The following is a 21194-nucleotide window of genomic DNA, read 5'->3' as shown; positions in this document are numbered from 1 at the left end:
CTCAGAAGTTAAGGGAAAATTTCCATAGCAAGCTGTCTGGAGGGAGGGTGGTTCCCTGGGTCATTAAGTCAGAGGCTTAAGACATGTTGGAGGGAAATGATTTCATCTTTCTGCTTTGCCTCCCTCCCAGCACTGGGGCACCTCCTGCCATTCCCCATGGTCACAAGGGGGCTGCAGCAGCTGCAAACATCATGCACTCCCACAAACGTATCCAGAGGTTGGATGAGCAGTGAGGAGCACAATGCTTCTGGCATCCTGCTTTAGAATTCAGTGCCCCGCAGATCCCCCCCTCTCCTGTCACTGTCTGGTGTTGTATCCACCAACACGACCAAGTCCTGGTGGAATGAGGAGTGCAGGTTCAGCCTTTGTCCTCACCCCAACCCAGGACTGAGGGGGGCTCATCTCTCTGATGGCTGAATGCAACCCAAGGAACGGCAGCATGACACGGATGGGGGAAGGCGCCTCCCACAGCATTTGTCACCATGGTTTATGCAATTCTTCCATTTGGTAAAAAGAAAAAAATATATATATTTTAAGCAGAGACTAGTCAGCACTGATATTCATTAAAATATACATGGGGTACTTCTCAGCTAAGCACTTTGGCATGTTGGTCCCAGAGTTGAAAAATAAGGACAGGTGATTAGAATCTACCATGATTAAAGTCTTATTAGACAGCATCCGTACACCTGAAGCTCCACATAATGAACTTATTTTTACCCCGTGTTACCGAATTTAGCTCGCTTCAAGTAAAAGGTGAACACTTTCCAAGTGAAAGATGTCTTTTTCTGCAGTAAAATAAACACCCTCACACGACGGGATCCCTGCCAGAATGGAGACATACTTCCAAGTGGAAAATCTAGTTTCATGGAACGAGTGCATTCTTGAAACTTCGAGATGACCGTCCTTCTTCAAATATTCAATGGCCATTGAATTCAATACTGTTTTGAAAGCCAACTCTTCAATTAAAAATAATACTCGTTCACTACGTTATTACCCCGTGTGAAGAGATGTGAGTAAGGCAGGAAAAGCTGATCTGCAAACACCACACAATTTTAGTGGCTGCGATGGGGAAACCAGCTCTTTGACCTGAGTGACACGGAGTACAGGGGAGAGGGGAACACAGAGGAACCCAAGCAGTAGTCAACACATATTTTCACAGAGGTTTGCAAGCTTTATGTATATTTTGTCTTCTCTGTTTTCTCTTTTTTAAAACCTAAAAACATAATAGTTGTGGAAAAAGAAATTAAGCACATCATTAAAAACAATGCAATTTCTCATAAGCCTATTTTTGTAGGAGCTTTGTGAAATTTTAGAACATATGAGGCAGTTACTATGTGTGAATTTGGCAAATGGACAGTGACCTGATCTGAAGGTGAGTTTCAGTTCAGATAGATACACGGTGTGTTGCTTTTCTTCTCTGTGATCAATTCTCAAAATTGGAAAGTTGTAGCCTTCACAAGCCAATTATCAACAACATGATCTTGATTTACTCTCTAAAGCCTGGTCTATTTTAAACACACAACTTTCCCTCTCGGGAGGACATATTGGTAAATAACAAAGCAGTATATTTACCACGTCTTTTCTTGTGCATTACCACTTTTGATTTCCTTAATCCTGAAAACTAAGGAATGTATGTATCATTTCCACACAACGGGCGGATAGGGAGGTCCAGAGATGTCAGGCGTCTCAGCCCAGAGAAGGCGGAGCTAGATCTCATCAGATCTCTTGACCTCAGTGATCTGTTCTTTTTGAGTAAGTGGATGAGCTTCTGACCAGAAGAATGTTGACTGAGACGGCAAAAGTGAACACCCAGCTTGCTTTCCTAAATCTGCAAATGATTGCCAGGGAAGAGAACTTTTGGAACTCTCCTACCTACTCTGATAGGTACATTCTGACCCTTTCTTTCTCTCGTAAAGGCAAAAGAACTGCCTCCGAGGCTCAAAAGATATCACGGTGGGGGTCTTATCCTCACATTCCTTAAAGTCAAGGAAAGAGCATGCGAGCAGATGCTGCATATTTGATTCCTTCTCCATCTTGGCAATTGATTTTTCTTTCTTTTTTTTTAAAGATTTTATTTATTTGACAGACAGAGATCACAAGTACGCAGAGAGGCAGGCAAAGAGAGGAGGAAGCAGGTTCCCTGCTGAGCAGAGAGCCTGTCGCTGGGCATCTTGATCCCAGGACTCCGGGATCATGACCTGAGCCGAAGGCAGAGGCTTTAACCCAATGAGCCACCCAGGTGCCCCTTGGCAATTGATTTTCATCTCAGACCTGGTATTTACCTTTTTTTTTTAAAAGTGTGTTATTTATTTATTTGACAGACAGAGATCACAAGTAGGCAGAGAGGCAGACAGAGCGAGAGGGGGAGAAGCAGGCTCCCCGCTGAGCAGAGAGCCCGATGTGGGACTAGATCCCAGGACCCTGAGATCATAACCAGAGCCGAAGGCAGAGGCTTAACCCACTGAGCCACCCAGGCGCCCCAGTGCTGGTATTTACTTTAATTGGAAGAATAATGATAAGCATGCTATCTGATGAGATGGAATTAGAATATTCCCCAAAGTAAAGAGAATGAGTCATCTCAATATTATGTTCTTTATGAGGGAGAGAAGCGCTAAATAAGTGAAAATAACAAGTGAACACGCTTGTTTTCTTTTTTTGATGTGCTGTGTAAAGATGACTCCTACGGGCAGTATCTGTGGACAAAGGGTGAGGAGTTTGTGATCTGGTTTCTGGTCCACTAACTCTGTATAGTTAAGGAGATGCTTCTGGCTGGATTTCAGGTACTCCTTGCAAAATGGAGAAAGCATTTGATTAGAGAAGCTGGAAAGATATTTGAGTGCTACAATTTTAGGCTCTTAAACTGTCCGGGGTGTCTACAGCAGTCTGTACTGAGCCTTATTACGCTTCCATTCACCTATTAGTTCCGTTATTTATCCATTCGATACATTCCACTGTGTGTCCGGTACAGCGGTTGACATTGGAGATGCATTAAAAGCTTATCTAGTTTCTAGACCTTCCGGATGCACGGATGAGCTCGTGACCTAATAATAACCAGCACCTCACAGAATCAGCTGAAAGCTTAGCAGAGATTGACAGCTCAAGAGGGAATCGGGCATAGGAGGGTTAGCTTTGGAATTTGAGCAGCACAGAGGGAACATCTATAGAAAGATCTCCAGCATGTGGCTGCACTGTGTGCTCTCGGGGCGTTACTGGTACAAGTGAGTGCGGCTCCTGCCCCCGGAGATGCCAGACGTAAGGCCATGAGTTATTTTGGTCTCAGGTTCTCAGCATTGGGCTCGACATCAGGCTTTGAACCAAGAGACTCTTTAGCTCCTGGAATTCCGGATTTTTACAGTTTTAACTTTGTGCCATGGCCCAGGAAACTGCGGGGGAAAGAACTGTTCTGAGAAAAGCTCGCTCTCAGGGGCTGCTGCGGGGAGAGCGGCGCTGTGTCGTTCATCGGCTGTGGTCCTAGACAAGCGTCAGTAGCTTTTTAACTCACTCTCCTCCTGTCCGACAACCTCCTCATAAACCCGGGGAGATTGAGTAAAGATTAAATCATGGACCCGGCACATAGAGTCACTTTAATTCACAGCTATTACTAAAAACAAGCATTTTCAAAATGGACGGTCTTTCTGTGAATTTGATAATCGTTCCATAAGCTTCTTGAAATCTTAGTGCCTCTCTACTGAACTGAATGTGTTTTACCTACTTGCTGGGCTGTTATGGTTTAGCAACCTCCATATTAATCCGTCATCTAAAAATTACAAGAAATTTCTGATTGTATATGAAGTACAGTGTTTAAGGTACGCAAAATAAACTTTTCCACCTGTTCGCGCAATCACTACGTATGTTTGTCTTTAAACTAAAACTTAATTAGCAATAATAAGTTCCTAAAACTTCCTACAGCAAGCCAATAACCAAAAACTAATTACAATGAATAGATACAAACAGAAGAAATGTCTTTTCTTTCTTTCTGTGGCTCAGTTATATCAATCATCAAGTTGATTATCTGTTGACTATGCTGTGTTGTACTTGATCAAGGATACAATCTGACCAAGAAATTCTTGTTTGGCTTTTCTTATCTGGAAAAGTGCTTTAACCTTTCCTATAACCCGTGTGTGTTCTATAAACAGTAGTTGAACATGTTATTTAAATAGAGGACATATCATAGGCATGGCTCATTAAGGTGAGATGGCAGAGACTAACCCAGAAGTTACCATTGTGACAAAACTTGTAAATATTACATCTCACCCCCAAATCAGAACTTTCTCAGGCCAGGAACTGTTCCAAGATTGCATGAACAAAAGATGAATGCACATGATGGATAGAGCTAAAATTCTATAATTACTAAATCCAAATTCCACTGGGGCAGGGGCAATAACTAGTTTCTGTCTTGAAGCAGAATGTTTTGAATGAATATATAATACAAAATGGTTAAAATCTGGACATATTATCATTCAAAAAATGTTTCAATAAAAGAAACTACTTGTGTCATTGTTAAAATAGTCTTCTTTTGCTACGGTGAACAATTCTTGCATATTCAATTACTGCAGGAGTTTTAAATTCCATTTATTTATTTACTTACTTACTTATAAAGGTTTTATTTATTTATTTGACGCAATGAGAGAGAGAGAGAGAGAGAGAGAACAAGCAGGGGGAGTTGCAGGCAGAGGGAGACCGAAAAGACAACTCCCTATTGAGCAGGGAGCCAGATGCGGGACTCCATCCCAGGACCCTGGGATCTGACCTGAGCCAAAAGCAGACCTTAAGATGGCTTAAGGACTGAGCCATCCAGGCACCCCTAAAATTATTATTTTAGATAATATTACTTTGTAAACATTTTCTAGTAAGTAGAGTATGCAATTAACACTTCTTTGTGAACAATTCTAATGTTTAGTTTTACTTTGCTTTCAATAATATGATGCAAACCTGCTTCAAATTAAAACAGGGAAGGTGTTACCTCAATGAGTACTGGGTTTCTTCCCCTACTCTATGGTCTCATTTACATTGTGTGATGTGCGCTTTTCTATGCCCCTGCTGTGTATAACAAGTCATACAGAATATATTGGGACTCATTAACATTGCATATTTCTGATTAATTATTAAAACTTCAATATAGTCTTGAATTTCTACTGATATTCAAAAACTACTCAAGATGTACATCTGTAGTTAATGATATTAGTATAATTCCCTTGATAGTTAAACTGAGTTTTGCTCTTCAGAAATAACACATAACCAGTATAATAGTATACCTTGAATGGAGTTAATTTTTGCCTTTTTCTTTTTTTTTTTTGCTTTTAAAGTTTTATTTATTTATTTGACAGAGAGATCACAAGTAGGCAGAGAGGCAGGCAGAGAGAGAGGGGGAAGCAGGCTCCCTGCTGAGCAGAGATCATGACCTGAGCTGAAGGCAGAGGCTTAACCCACTGAGCCACCCAGTGCCCCTGCCTTTTTCTTTTTAATTCTTCCAATATTTTTGGTTGAAGGATAGTTGACTTACAATGTTATATCGTTTCCGGCTGTAACACAGTGACTAGACATTTATGTACATTACAGAATGGTCACCACAATAGATCTAGTTACCATCTCTTTTAGGGTTCCTCGACTCAATTCTAACTTTGTGGAGATGTTCCCCCTATATACATAACACAAATGATTCTTGGACACGAGCAGTATGTCCAAGAATTCAACTGAATTCAGCTCAACTCTGACACTTCTAGCTGGAGACAGCATCAGATTCAATCCTACAAGACTGTTTCCCCCCCCACCCCCACCCCATTTTCGATGCCAGTCTCAAACCTCAGGCTGTTACCTATGCTTCTGACCAACCAGCTTCAGATTCAAGGTTCCAATAGCCTTCTCCTTAGGTTCTTGTCATTTGCCAGAGAAGCTCACAGAACTCAAGGAAACACTTAGGTTTACCAGTTTCTTTCTTTTTTTTTATACTTAAAAAAAATTTTTTTTTATAAACATATAATGTATTATTAGCCCCAGGGGTACAAGTCTGTGAATCGCCAGGTTTACACACTTCACAGCACTCACCATAGCACATACCCTCCCCAATGTCCATAACCCCAGCACCCTCTCCCGACCCCCCTCCCTCCAGCAACCCTCAGTTTGTTTTGTGAGATTAAGAATCTCTTATGGTTTGTCTCCCTCCCGATCCCATCTTGTTTCATTTATTCTTTTCCTACCCCCCAAACCCCTCACATTGCATTTCTACTTCCTCATATCAGGGAGATCATATGATAGTTGTCTTTCTCTGATTGACTCATTTCGCTAAGCATAATACCCTCTAGTTCCATCCACGTGGTTTACCAGTTTCTTATAGGATATGATAAAAGTTATAGATCAGTATCAGATGAAGAGACACACGGGACAAGGTACAGGGAACCGGTGCAGATCTTCCCTGCCCCCTCCAGGTATCGCCACTCTCCCCATATCTCTACAGTTTCACCAGCCTGGAAGCTCTCCGCAACCAGTCCCCTTGGGTCTTTATGGAGGCTTCACTGCAGAACCATGATTATTATTAGCCCTTGGCTGATTCAGTCTCCAGCCCCCTCCCCACCCTGGAGGTCAGGAGATGAGGCTGGAAGTTCTAACCCTCTAATCTCAGGGTTGGTCCTCCTGGCAACTAACCTCCACACTTGGGGAGGGTCCAAAAGTTGTCTTCATTAATAATAAGACACCCATTTGACTTTTATGCTCTAGGCCATTTTCAGTAACTATCAATGAAGATCAAATATATCTGAGACATATATTTTGGTCATCTGGCTAAATATATATTTATTTTAAGATTATACTTATTATTTTAGAGAAAGAGAGAGCGCAAGCAGGGGGAAGAACAGAGGGAGACAGACCAGCAGGGGTCATGGTGAGTGTGGAGCCCATCCTGTTGCCAGGTTCAGTCTCACGACCCCGAGATCAGGACCTAAGCCGAAATCAAGAGTTGGACACTTAACCGACTGAGCTACCTGGGCACCCCAATATAACACCACCTGTTACCATACGAAGTTATTACAATATTATTGACTATATTCCCTATGTTGCACTTTTCACCCCCCCCCCCCGTGATTTATTTATTTTATAACTGGAAGATTGTACTTCTTAATTCTTTTCAACTATCTCACCCACCACCCACCCTCTCCCCTTTGGCAACCACCACTCTGTTCTCTGTATCTTTGAGTCTGTTTTTGTTTTGTTTTCTTTGTTCATTTGTCTTGCTTTTAATATTCCAGACATAAGTGACATCATATGGCATTTGTCTTTTTCTGACCTATTTCACTTAGCATAATAGCTCTAGGTGACTGGGGCTTATTTTGAATCACTGTTTAAGTATTTCAGTAGAAAGAATTTTTTGGCCACATTTATACCCTATGGGACAGAGATAAAAATTCACATGGCAATTGAGAGTGACCCTTTATAGAACTGTAGAAAATGGGGACAGTTACCAGAGTTTTAACACTTTGAAAGATTTTATCATTATATCCTAGCAGGAACCAGTGAATAGACGTCTCGGAAAGTCTGAAAGAAACATGGGTTATAAATTAAAGATTCAGGAGGATAAAGTATTGACCATTAAATGATAATTCAGAATAGTTCCCATTTAAAGGGGAAATGTATGTTACTCCTCCTGGGATAGACTCTTAGGCTTCAGCTAGAAGGATAGTTGACTTACAATATTATATTCGTTTGTAGTTATAACATAGTGACTCGACATTTATGTACATAAATGTTGACCACAAAAGTGGTCACATGTAGAAATAAAAATTGGCCCTTGTGTCTTCAGTTCATATGTAGCTCTGATGTCAGTGAGGAATCACTGTTTTTCAGTAATAATGACACATAACAAATTAACTACATTGGGCAGGGTTGTTGGACCAGTTACCAAGTCACTGGCCCTTAGCTCCCAAGCACCCTCTCGGCTAGGCTTTGTGACAGGGGGACTGGGTCTCAGACATATATGTTCTGCCAACTGGTGCCCTGTGGGTTTTGTCCATAGGGAGGGCCGTAGGAAGGTATGCAGGGCTAGGGAGGAGGGCTTCTCCTTCCTGGGGACTTCCTAGACGGGAAGCTGTGACCAAATCCTAAACAGCATTTCTTCACTCCAGCAACAGCAACTGATTGCTGGGGCAGAAGGTGAACCCACTTTGCAGGCTTTCTAACCCTTGAAAAACTAAATTCAAAGTGCTACCCTGGGGCACATGGCTGGCTCAGTCAGTAGAGCAGGTGACTCTTGATCTCAGGATCCTAAGCTCAAGCTGCATGTTGGGTATAGAGCTTACTTAAAAAAAAAAAAAAAAAAAAAAGGTACTACTTTAAGAGGCACCAGCATCAGTGGGCTCACAAAAGTTGGGGTTCCAGTGTCATTGGGACCTTTCTCAGAGGTCTGGAGTCCAATTCTATGGGACCCTTTCTCAAAGCTTCTCTTCAGTCCCCTGAAAGTGAAGGAACCATCTGCTTCCCAAAGTCTTGTGACCTCCACCGTGCTTTAATATTCCATTTTACCTTTTTAGAGCTTCAAAACATAGTTAACAATTCTTTACATCTAGTTATTGATCATTTATGTTAAGTTGTCTGTATTAAAATAACTTGTCATTCCTGTCTCTTGACTGATACAGTTGTGTTAGGAGGCAAGGGATGAAAACGATGCAACTCTATGAGTCAACGAATGGGCTGTTACTTTACAAACGTTCACATTTGCTTGGAAGGTCAAGTGGCTAAAATTTATAATATTTTATGAAGGGAGAGGAATATGGAAGTACCCTAAAAATCAACTAAATTGAGTAATTTTCTTAATCCTCATAATGAGAGTTTGCTATATTATTTGTGAAATATTTAATTCCATAACAGAAGACAAGAGAGACAAATGGGGTTTGTCAGGGTTTTCCCAGAGAGCCAACAGGGATCGGCTCACAGAGTTATGGAGGCCAAGAAATCCTAGGAATTGTGATCTGCAAGGTGGAGAACCCAGAAAGTCACCCACGCAATTCAGTCCGAACCCAAAGGTCTGAGAATGGGGGTAGAAGTCCCAGTCTGAGTCTGAAAGACCAAGAATCAGGAGTTGATGTCTGGAGACAGGAGAAGATGGAAAAAGACAGTAAACCCACTCTTCCTCCACCTTTTCTATGCCATTCCCTTTCTATCTGGCCCTCAAGGAACTGGATGACGCCACCTCCTTGGTCACGGTGGATCTTCTTTTACTGAGTCTACTGATTCAAATGCTAATCTTTTCCAGAGACAGCCTTCCAGACACATCCAAGTATAATGGTTTACCAGCTATCAGGGCATCCTTTAGCCCAGTTAAGTTAGTTGACACATAAAATTAACCATCACTGTTGGGATGGATGAACCTCATTTAAGTGTTAAGCGTAGCTAATACATAAGCTAATAGTTTATGAGTTGTAGGTAAAACTCATAAGAGGTGTTAAAAATAGAAAACGAGTAAAGATGTAGCTTGAAAACTACAAGAATTCACACAGTATGTTAAATATAGATACTACGTCAGGACCATTCGAGACATATTACATATATGACAAATAGGACAAAAGAGTTTGTTTAGGGAAAGAAAAATATGAGACAGCCAAGTCAGAAGGTACAGATCCTGTCACTTCTAGGTTGGCAGCTCATCATCCCTAGGTTGGTTACTCGTTCGGCCCCCGTCCTGGCCCATGGTGCTTGGGTTAAGAAATGCAAACAAAACCAGGGTTGTTTGCAGGACCAGCAGGCGAGCTAGAGTTGACATGAGAAGTACCTGCCCCCGGTTCCAAAGGAGGCGAGGCATATTCCTGATCCCGGCACTTCCGGCATAACCTTTCCACGCCAACTCTGGTACTTGTGACAGAATGAGGGTGGTGGTGGGGAGAGGGATGGAGGAAGAGAGGGAGGGGAGGAGAAGGTGGAGGAGGAAGGAGTAGAGAGCGAGTGAGAGAGCCAGCGGTGAAAGAGGGAATCCCAAGCTTTAAGACTCTGGTGCTCTATGCTATGTTAACTACTCTAGGCCCCCCCCCCCCCCCGTGTCTCACTGAGAGTTTTGAATTAATAAACCATCTGATTTAGCATCTTAATTGAGACTCTCTGTTCCCTGAACTTTAGGATCATCCTAGTCCATTCCTGTGGAAAGGGCAGTTGGGATTTTGTGAGGGACTGTGTTGCATCTGTAGATCAGCTTGGGATGGCTGCCATCTTAGTGACACCGAGTCCAACACATGACACAGGGTGTTTTCCCATTTACTTGGGTCTTAAAAAATATTTTTTCAGCTGCATTTCATAATTGTCATTGTGCAAGTCTTTTTTTTTTTTAAGATGTTATTTATTTATTTGACAGACAGAGATCACAAGTGGGCAGAGAAGCAGGCAGAGAGAGGGGAGGAACAGGCTCCCCTGCGAGCAGAGAGCCCAATGCGGGACTCCATCCCAGGACCCTGAGATCACGACCCGCGCCTAAGGCAGAGGCTCAACCCACTGAGCCACCCAGGCGCCCCTAATTGTGCAAGTCTTACAATTATTTTGTTAAATTGATTCCTAAATATTTTCAATGCTATTATAAATAATAAACAATAAATGGAAAGTTGTGCAATATTAAAATGCAATTAAGAAAATGTGATACATATAATAACAGAAGCTATTGTTGGAAGTAGGGTATAATAGCATTGGAAGATGATTTTTATTTAAGGAAAAGAATGAGAACATCAAATCATCTGCATTATAAAACTGTGACTATGTGCCCCAAACAAGCAAAGAAATCTGTATACAGAAGTCCTAAAGTAAAAGTAAAATGTAATTTTTCTCTTTTTTCACCTTTTTGTAATTTCAAACAAGTCTTTAATGACAATGATTACTTTTATCGTGAAAACTCTGAATATGTATTAAAAAAAAATCCCAAGACCTTGAACTATTTGGGTGGTTAAAATAGTCTGGACTATTTATGGTACATCCTTTTTGAGAGCTAATTACATGTTTATTCTTACAGGGCTAAAAATAAAATTGCTGCATTTGATTTCAAATTGACACCAGTTAATCATGTAAGATTTTTTTTTTGCAATTTCTCATGCTAAGCAGCTCCTGTAACATTAATTTATATTTTGTTTAGATGCTAATCATATCTACATTCTGCTTATCAGTTTTCCGGTTTTGTTTTTTTAAAATAATTTTTTCAAAGATTTTATTCATTTATTTGGGAGGGAAAGGGAGCAAGGGAGAGAGAGAGAGAGAGAGAGAGAGAGAGAGCGCGTGCGCGTGAGTTGGTGGGGGAGGGGCAGAGAGAGAAGCAGGCTTGAGCCTGGAGCCAGACCAGGGACTCCACCCCAGAACCCTGGGATCAGGACCTGAGCTGAAAGCAGATGCTCAACCACTAAGGCCCCCCGCCTGACTTATCAGCTTTTTATCAATATAGATTTTAATTTCTTTTTAATTCCCCATTAAAATTTATTCATGCTATACGATAGCTCAACAGTATATGATTAAAAAATTATAATCACAGAAAACTGTATATTTGACATCACAGGAAAACAATTTTCATTTCTGAGTAAATAATTCAAATTCTGGCTGCAGAATACAGGTGATTGTCAGGATAGTCTAATTTTTGTGCTTCAGACTTTCTGAGTGTTTGTTTCATGGATATGAGAAAAAACAAACCAGTATCTCTTATATCTCTTACATTTGCTGTCCACATTGCCTGAAAGAGGCAGATTTATAGTTGTATACAGGAAAGTGAGCTATTGCTGGAACCTTCCCCACTTGCGACATGTCTCTCCCCATCACTGCGCGCATCCTCTGAGCTGAAGCCGCGTTGAGTCCGAGCATATGGGCGGCTGTTGGAGCTGCTACCCTCCTTCTTCCAGGAGAGCCGTTTCCCTCGCTAATTGGAAGGGGCTCTGCTGCTGACTACCGCTTCATGCTAGAAAGACTGTGCCCCACAATTTAATTAGTTGGTAATTCTAATCTACTAATTTAACTAACACTTGTTTTGAGCATTGTGTCACCTGGCACACCATTTTTGAGACTTAATAGAAGAGCGCGCAGTTTCCGGGCAGCGTGCCTTCATTTAGGGCACCGTTAACGGCCCCTTCGTTATTTGATTTAACTATTCTATTCTCTGGAATTGTGAGGTTTTCAGTCAAACCTATTGATGCGTGCTCATTAAGACCAGTCATCTACAAAGCACCTGCTTTCCTGAGAAAGGATCTTATTACGAACACACAGCTAGTTCTCGCCAAGAAGAGGGCTTAAATTTCTTTGGCTGGCTGTAAGCTTTATCAGACTGCCTTTTTGGTCTTTGTAGTCATTGTGCTAAGTCCAAATTTCTTCCTTCTCCTTTTGTTCTGGGAAGGTCCTGCTGCAAATCACTCTCCATCCTCCCCTGGGAAGCCTGACCGTGCCCTGCCCAGCCCTGCGGCTAGATTCTTCTGTGAGAGGAGCACAATGGTTCTAGTTCCTGTCACCTTCTCAGGGGAGTCATTTAAACCCAAGGACATCCAAAAAAAGTCAGCACCTGCCCTCCACCCCCCATGGCTGTTAGCCTATACTCTACCCTTCCTTTGCTTCTGTTCTATTCTGGTCGCCCTTGTCCCTCCCTGGGTAAAGGACTCCCATTGGAATCGGTAAAGGCAGGACCAGCAGAGGCAGCGGTGCTACAAGTCATTCCTTTGTTCTGAGGACAGTGAGTTCCAAGCAGCGCTCTTTTAAAAAATGGAAACACTCTCAAGGAGGAGGTCACCTGAAACTCAAAATACCTCCTGTGAAAAGAAGAAGCAGGACCTACTGTAACTACCCCTATGACCTTGGGCTTGAAGCCATGTTTCTTCTAGTGTCAGTGTCCTCATCTGTGAAAGGTGAGCATGGGCTCAATCCATTTCTTTAGTTTCGGTGGGTTGAGAGAATGCTTTGGGATCCAATGAAAGCCACGGACTTTCTCCTTAGAATAGCACACCTGCGCAAATTAAGAAAACAATTATTTAAAAAAGCTAGGGATGGACCGGTACTCTGGAGACGCACGGCCACTGGGTTAAAATAAAACATAAACATGCAAACTAAACCATGAACACAATCTCTAAATTTATTTTGAAGTCTTACATTCCGCAATTCCAACCCCCCCATCCGGGTTCCTGATGTGGCTTGGATGTCCTCTGCACTGATCTGTCCCTCATTCCTTGTCTCTGTGATGTTGTCACCTGTTTATTTTCTTATTACATAACTGGAAAGGGTCACCTTCGGAAAAAAAATCATGAAACTGTGGTGAGACATTACAGGACCCTATCGTTGGCCATTTCTTCTCACTTTTCAAACTTACCTCCCTTTTAAAAAAATTATGTTTTAAATTATGGTAAAATATACATTAAATAAAGTTTACCAAGTTAATTATTTTTTTTAAAGATTTTATTTATTTATTTATTTGAGAGAGAGAGAATGAGAGAGAGCATGAGAGGGGGGAGAATCGGAGGGAGAGGCAGACTCTGTGCTGAGCAGGGAGCCCCATGTGGGACTCCGTCCCAGGACTCCAGGATCATGACGTGAGCTGAAAGCAGTTGCTTAACCAACTGAGCCACCCAGGTGCCCCCAGGTTAATGATTTTTAAGAGCACAGCTCAGTGGCATAAGCACGTTCACAATGTTGTCCAATCCTCACACCACCCAGCTCCAGAACTTTTCATCTTCCCAAACTGCAACTCTGTACCCATTCAACAGTACTCCCCACCCTTGTTCCGTAGCCTGTTTCATAGGATCAATTAAATTTTAACTGACATTTGGATCATTGATTATTAAATTAATTTATCCCCCCAAATTACACCATGACACAACATTGAAAACCAAAGGCAAAAATTTCATAGAAGATGATTCTAGGACAGGCAATGCGGGGAAAAACAGGACAAACTGCTAAATCTGCCAAGTGTTAACGGAAATCTCCAAAGCAAGTCATAAGAGTCTCAGGAATATATGGTGGTAAAGGCACTTAAAGCCAAAACACTGGGAGACGAATCTTTAGATGGTCTTACAATCTCCTGCTTCAGCAGAACATAATATTAAGTTTCTGTCTTTGGATGCATTTATCAGAAAGCAAGTGAGAAGGAGAATATTCCTTGTCTTTTGAGATAAAACCTGTACTAGAACAGCTGCTTAAACTCTGGAATGGAAGGCACCGTGTCGAGGTCCCACACATCTGGATTGCCTGCTGATATCTGGACCTCTGGTGAGAGAGGAATTTCTATCTTTCTTAGGCCACAGATGGTTTGGACGCCATTAAAATAGTTGGGCCAGTATCCTAAGTATATACAAGTATATACATGAAAGATAAAGTTCTCTGTGAACTAAAAGCCCAGATTCACTCCGGGTTAAGCCATAACTCTAACAAAAGAAGGAAAGGAAAATGTCTTTGGAACTTGAGGGAGAGAAAGGGCTTTAAGATTTTTATCTATTTATTTGGGGGAGCAAAGGGAGAGGGAGAGAGAGACTCTCAAGCAGACTCCCTGCTAAGTGTGGAGCTCAACGCAGGGCTTGATCTTACAACCCTGAGATCATGAATTGAGATGAAATCCAGAGCTGGATGCTCAACTGACTGAGCCACCTAGGCACCCCAAGAGAAAGGGTCTTAAATAAAATACTGAAAAATAAAATCCATGAGAGAGAAAAAATGAGAGATTTGACTTAACAAAAGTTAAGGATTTTTGCTGAATGAAGGATACCATAGAAAAAGTGACAGATTGGAAGGTAAGGAGATGGGGCACCTGGGTGGCTCAGTTGTTGGGCGTCTGCCTTTGGCTCGGGTCATGCTTCCAGGATCCTGGGATCGAGCCCCACATCGGGCTCCCTGCTCGGCAGGAAGCCTGTTTTTCCCTCTCCCACTCTCCTTGCTTGTGTTCCCTCTCTGTCTGTCTCTCTCTCAGATAAATAAATAAAATCTTAAAAAAAAAAGGTAAGGAGATACTTTTAATATGGAAAAGTAGAACATGGGTCAGCATCTAGAATATACAAGGAACTCTAGTGAGAAAAAGGGGAACTGTATGCATTTTCTCTGTGCTGCTATAATGACCACAAACTTGCAGGCTTAAAACAACAAAAATTCATAATTTTACAGTTTTGCAGGTCAGAAGTCCGACCAGGATCTCCCTGGGCTAAAATCAAGGTGTCTGCAGGGTTATGTCTTCTCTGCAGATTGTGGAACAAAACCCGTTTCTTGCCTTTTCAGGTTTCTGGAGCTTGGCCCCTTCCTCTGTCTTCAAAGCCAGTGACAGCAAGTGAATCTCATATGCCTCACTGTGTGACCTCCTTTTTTGTCTTTTTTTACCTTTACCTTTTTTTGTTGTTGTTCACCTGTGATTATACTAAGCCCACTCAGAAAATCTGGGATACTCTCACTATTTTATTATTTTAAAAAGAGTTTAAGAGAGAGAGAGGGAGAGAGCAAGAGCAAGGGAGAGAGTGTGCACAAGCACAGGGGGCAGGACAGAGAGAGAGGGAGAGGCAGACTCCCCGCTGAGCAGAAAGCCCTGCACGTGGCTCCATCTCAGGACCCTGGGATCATGACCTGAGCCTAAGGCAGACGCTTAACCGACTGAGCAACCCAGGTACCCCGAACTAGCTTTTTTTGTTTTTTGTTTTTTTAAGATTTTATATATTTATTTGACACAGAGAGACAGCAAGAGAGAGAACACAAGCAAGGGCAGAGGGAGAGGGAGAAGCAGGCCCCCCACGGAACGGGTAGCCCAACGCAGGGCTCCATTCCAGGACCCTGGGATCATGACCAAGGCAGACGCTTAATGACTAAGCCACCCAGGCACCCAGTCTCACTATTTTTTTTTTTTTAAAGATTTTATTATTTATTTATTTGACAGAGAGAGAGAGAGAGATCACAAGTAGACAGAGAGGCAGGCAGAGAGAGAGAGGAGAAAGCAGGCTCCATGCTGAGCAGAGAGCCCGACGCGGGACTCGATCCCAGGACCCTGGGATCATGACCCGAGCCGAAGGCAGCGGCTTTAGCCCACTGAGCCACCCAGGCGCCCCCAGTCTCACTATTTTAAACTCTCCTCATTAGCGATCTTAATTCCATTAGCAACCTTAATTAGTAAGGGAGTCATAGGTTCCACGGATCAGGCTGTGGACATCTTTGGGGGAGCTCTTAGTCTGCCTACTAGGTACACATCAGAGCAAAGACGAGGGATATGAATTCCCAGAGAGGGGAAACACTTAGGATGAACTAATTTGTTCATTTGTTATTATGCTCAGAAACTACCAGGACAATGATCTTAAGCATCATCTGGAAGTACATTCGTTTTTCTATCAGAATGCTTATTAAGCACGTAACATGGGCCAAATTCCCATTGAGAAGCAAAGGTGTAGAGGTCTTCAGAGGTCAGCCAAAGGTCCCTTAGAAACCAAGTCTGTCCTAGACCATCTCAGGTGTCCTCAAATACTACCAGTAAAGAATGTATTGATTGTAGAGATCTGATGTATGAGAAGCTGTTCTTTAGAATTCCAAGGCTTTTGTCTTCATTTCAGAGTCAACATGACACAGTGTTTAATCTACCTGATTGCTGTGTAAGGTTACCTTCACAAATTAGGAGAGGGCTCAAAGCACTTTTTAAAGAAATTACCAGTGTTAGCTGTGGACTGCCTTTCTGCCTTAACTGATAACCTACTTTCCCTTAGAGATACCTAACTTAATTGAGCCAACACTGAAAAAATCTGCAGTATCAAAATGCATTCTGTAGAAGTGACTAGAATCAGTATTTTATTTACAGATCCAGGAAATATTCAGCACAGCTGCACCACCCGCCAAGGCAGGGCTGAAAGTCAGGGTCATTTTCCTAACTTCAATTAAATAGATTACATGCAGCAGCGGCACAAATGGGAGGCCATTATCGTTAGAGTTGAGTTGAGAGAGGTGGCAAACGTGGACACCACCTTGGGATCACAGGAAAATACGCCTTTGTGCTAGATCTCCAAAAAGCTGGCTCTTATTTTTTCTCCCTGGAAGTAATGCTTGCCCAGAATCACGTATCTGACTGTAACAGCAAGGTTGTGTGACTTTACATATTGAGAATTTATCTAAACATAATAACAATATTACTTTGAACTTCCATTGCACTCTTCAACCAAGGACTTTTCCATCATTAGCTAATTAAATCTCACAGTGTGAAAATGGAAATATATACTTAACTCATTTTACCAAAGGGAAAGTTTTTCAGTGGTTAGATGACAGAGTGAACAGCTACCTCAATGAGAAGGCAGTAGGGGAACGGGGGTGGAAACATCTTGCTGAATAATGCAGACGCCTGGGAATGAAGCTCAAAGGTTCACATAGGGGCCATTCATCTTATCAATCACTTTAGAAGGCTGAGTCTAAATGTCACCAGATACATGTAAAATACTGCTCTCACAAATTCTCTGGAAAGGACGCTGATTCTCCTTACAGAACTATCTTGGTGTCTTTACAAATTAAGTTCTTTATAAAATGAATTCTTTTTTTTTTATGTATAAGGATATTTATTGCAGCATTGTTTGTAAAAGCAAAACACTAGAAACAATACAAACATCGATAAAGAGAATGGCAAATAGTGGTACCTTCAAGCATGCAATATTGAATGCTTGCAAGTATTAAAAAGAGCAGAACTGGGGTGCCTGGGTGCCTCAGTCGGTTAAGCGTCTGCCTGGCTCAGATCTCAATCCCGGAGTCCCCCAAGGATGGAGCCCACATCTGGTTCCCTGCTCAGTGGGGAGTCTGCTTCTCCCCCTGCCCCTACTCCTGCTTTTTCCTCTTCCGACTGCGCGTTCTCTCTCTCAAACAAATAATTTTTAAAGATCTTTAAAAAACTCAGGCAGAATCAACAGAGGTCTATCTATTGGCCCAATGACAATGATGCAATGTTGAACAAAGAAGGTAAGTTGCTTAGTAATTTTATAAAAACATATGAAAATAGAAACTACTGAGTAATTTTACTAAATATAAAAGAAATTCTTGTTTTCAACTTAATGTCTTACTGCTTTTCTTTTCATAACACCTTGTTGAAATAGAATTCATGTGCCAAGTAATTCACAAATTTAAAGTGGACATTTCAATGGTTTTTAAATACGTTTACAGATACGTGTAACTGCCACCACAGGCAATTTTAGAACATTTTCATGATCTCAAAGAGAAACCCCTCACCTCTTAGCTATTACTGCTCAGCTGCCCCAACGACCACCAAATCTAAGTAAACTCTGAATCATTTTGCTTCCGTAGATGTGCCTGCTCTGGACAGCTCATCTAAATGAGATCATATACTATGTGGTTTTCTGTGTCCGGCTTCTTTCACTTGGTACAATGTTTTCAAGGTTCATCCATGTTATAGGGTGCATCAGTATTTCTTACTTTTTTTTTTTTAAGCTACGTAATGTTTCATTGTATAGATATGATTTATCCATTCCACACACCCATGTCTATCCCACTCATGAATTATGGATATTTGGGTTGCTTCTGCCTTTCAGCTCTTATGAAGGAGGCCGCTATCAACGTTCATATACAAGTTTTTGTGGGTACGTGTTTTCATTCGGGGGCACGTACCTACAAGTAGAATTGGCCGGTCACACAGTAATTCCATCTTTACCTTTTTGAGGAACTGTTGACTATTTCAGTTCTCTTGGGTATATATCCAGGAGAGAATTGCTAGGTCATATGTTAATTCTATTATTCATCTTTGCAGGGACTGCCAGACTGTTTTCCACAGTGGCTGCCCCACTCTCAAGCCCCAGCAGCAGAGTGCGAGGGTTCCGATTTCTGCACATCCTGGCCAACAATGCTATTTCCCCCATTTTTGATTACAGTCAACCTGGAGAGGGTGAAGAAGTATCTCATTTTGATTTTTTGATGTGCATTTCCTTGATAACTAATGATGTTCTGTATCTTCTCATGTGTTTTTGTTTTTATTTTGGGTGGGGGGTATATGGAAAGAGTATGTTGCAGTTAGGAACAAAATATACAACTTTCTTGGCAAAAGAAAGAAAAGAAAGTTCTTTTGATCTCCTTGAATGCAGCACACATAAAAAGTGACGGTTCCCCTAGGCTTCCTCACAAATGGCGGAATAAGCAGAGGGCCGGAGTGCAGAGATCTTTTTCCGGGCCCAGACCTGTGAAAAGCGATGACCCAGTGTTCGTGCTGAGCGAGGCCCAGGGATGGGAGGTGCTCCCGGTTCGCCCCCTGGAGTCTGGAAGCATCAGCACCGCCAGTAGTGTGGGGCACACCTCAGTTCCTGGGCGAAGGCACAGGAGTGGACTGGGAGATGCGCGCTCCTTGTGTAGTGACAGCCATGGGCACGTACATGCCTGTGCTGCTGAGGGAGAGGTGCCCCCCTGCTGGGTACGAGGTCCCGTCGTGAAGGCAGGCTGGAGAGAAATGGGTGATCCATGCCTCGGGGCAGAGCTGAAGCTAAAAGCTGCAGAAGGTATGATGGGTGGTGCATCCAAGATGGCTTAGGTGATGAGGAGATGTGTGAGTCACTGTCTGGTCTGAAGACACAGGAGATGGGAGACATGGGGGGGTGCGGACTGAGCAAGCATCCTGCTGGGGGGATGTTATAACGGCAAAATCCACTCTGAAGCGCTGGGCTGGGGTCTTAGGTCAAGGCTATACCACCCATATCTGCATTCCTTAGCCAGGACCGTCCATTTTGCCACTTCCCTTGGTTCTGCCACTTCTGCGGACCACCGTCAGCAAACCTGCAAAGCCAGGGGTCAGACGGAGCTAGCACTCCAGCGGGTGTCTTAATACATTTTCCGTTAAAGTGGGTGATGATGGCTTCGCACTTCTCTGTGGACTCCATTCTTGCCAAGCCAGCCCCTCTGCTGGTCCCACTGGTGTCTCGGAGGATTCGAGTGAAGACAACCTGGCCAAAGGGCTTCCCCTTCTTATCCATTGCTAGTGGAAGGACTGCCAGGTATAACTTCGTGGGGTCCCGCCCCTGTTGCTTTGTCGTCATCTGTGCCTGTATGCCACTGGCTTTCAGTTCTGTTACAGTTTTCTGTGCTGCTGAAGGACGGTCAATGTGCACAAAGCCACTTTGTGGCACTGCTGCACTTGCTGGTGCTCTTCTCCAGTATGACCTCAGGGGAGACAATCCTGCCATATGACGATTTGATAGGGTCCCGGTCAGTAGTGCCTGGTTGCAATCCCTGGGTATAGATGTTGGTTTTGCTCAGCTGGTCCTTTCCATTGCTCCCCCTGCTGCTGCTAGTGGTACTGTCGCTTGGATGAGGTGACGCCATCTGTTGAGGCAGTGACACATACAGCTTCTTCTTGTTTTTCTTAGAGCCAAAAGTCGAAATCCTGGGCCTGGAAACCACTGAGAGCAGCATCTTCTCTTTAATGTTAGGTGGCTGAGCCTTCCCACGTGTTTTATTGGCCATTTAGATACCTTCTTTGAAGAACTGTCTATTCAGATTTTTTGCCCATTTTTAAATTGGGTAGTTTTTCTAATGTTGAGTTATAAGGATTTTTGTTGTTTTAACATATTTTGCATAAAAGGTTTTTATTAGATACGTGGTTTGCAAATGTTTTCTCCTACTCTTTGCTTCTTTTCCCTTTCTTGATAGTATCCTTAGAAGCACAAAATTTTAAATTGTGATGATGTCCAATTTACCTTTTTAAATTTTTGCTTGTGTTTTTGTTGCCGTGTCTAAGAAACCACTGCCTAATTCATAGTCATGAACACTTATGCCTATTTTTTCCCCGAGAATTTTATAATCTCAAGTGCTTGTATTTAGGACCTCAATCCATTTTGAGTTCATTTTGTAGACGGTGTGAGATATGGATCCAAATTCATTCTTTTGCATGTGGATATCCGGTTGTCCCATTTTTTGAAAAAAATATTCTTTCCTTGTTGAATTGTTGTGGCATATTTATTGATAAGCAATTGACCACAAATGTAAATGATTATTTCTGGACTTTCAGTTTTATTCCATTAGTGTATATGTCTGTCCTTATGTCAGTAATAAGATGACTCTTGGATGCTGTAGCTTTGTAATAAGTTTTGACACTGGGAAGCAGAAGTCCTTCAATTTTGTTCTTTTTCTGGATTAGTTTTGTCCAGTCTGGTTCCCTTAATTTTTATATGAATATAAGCCAATAGTATCCATATTGTTTCCATATGGATAAGCTTATTAATTTTATGAGAAAGGTAGCTGGGTATTTGATAGAGACTGCTTTAAATCTATAGTTCAGT

At 42.3% G+C, this 21194-nt stretch overlaps 1 pseudogene; it reads right to left on the bottom strand.

The window, feature by feature from the left end:
* Positions 1 to 17470: 17470 nt before the first annotated feature.
* On the bottom strand, positions 17471 to 20454 carry LOC123953765 (annotated as a pseudogene).
* Positions 20455 to 21194: the final 740 nt, after the last annotated feature.

Source organism: Meles meles, chromosome 12 (genome assembly GCF_922984935.1).
Source record: "Meles meles chromosome 12, mMelMel3.1 paternal haplotype, whole genome shotgun sequence".
NCBI lineage: Eukaryota > Metazoa > Chordata > Mammalia > Carnivora > Mustelidae > Meles > Meles meles.
The sequence above is the reverse complement of the archived record's forward strand: the minus strand, read 5'-3'. Positions and strand labels throughout refer to the sequence as shown.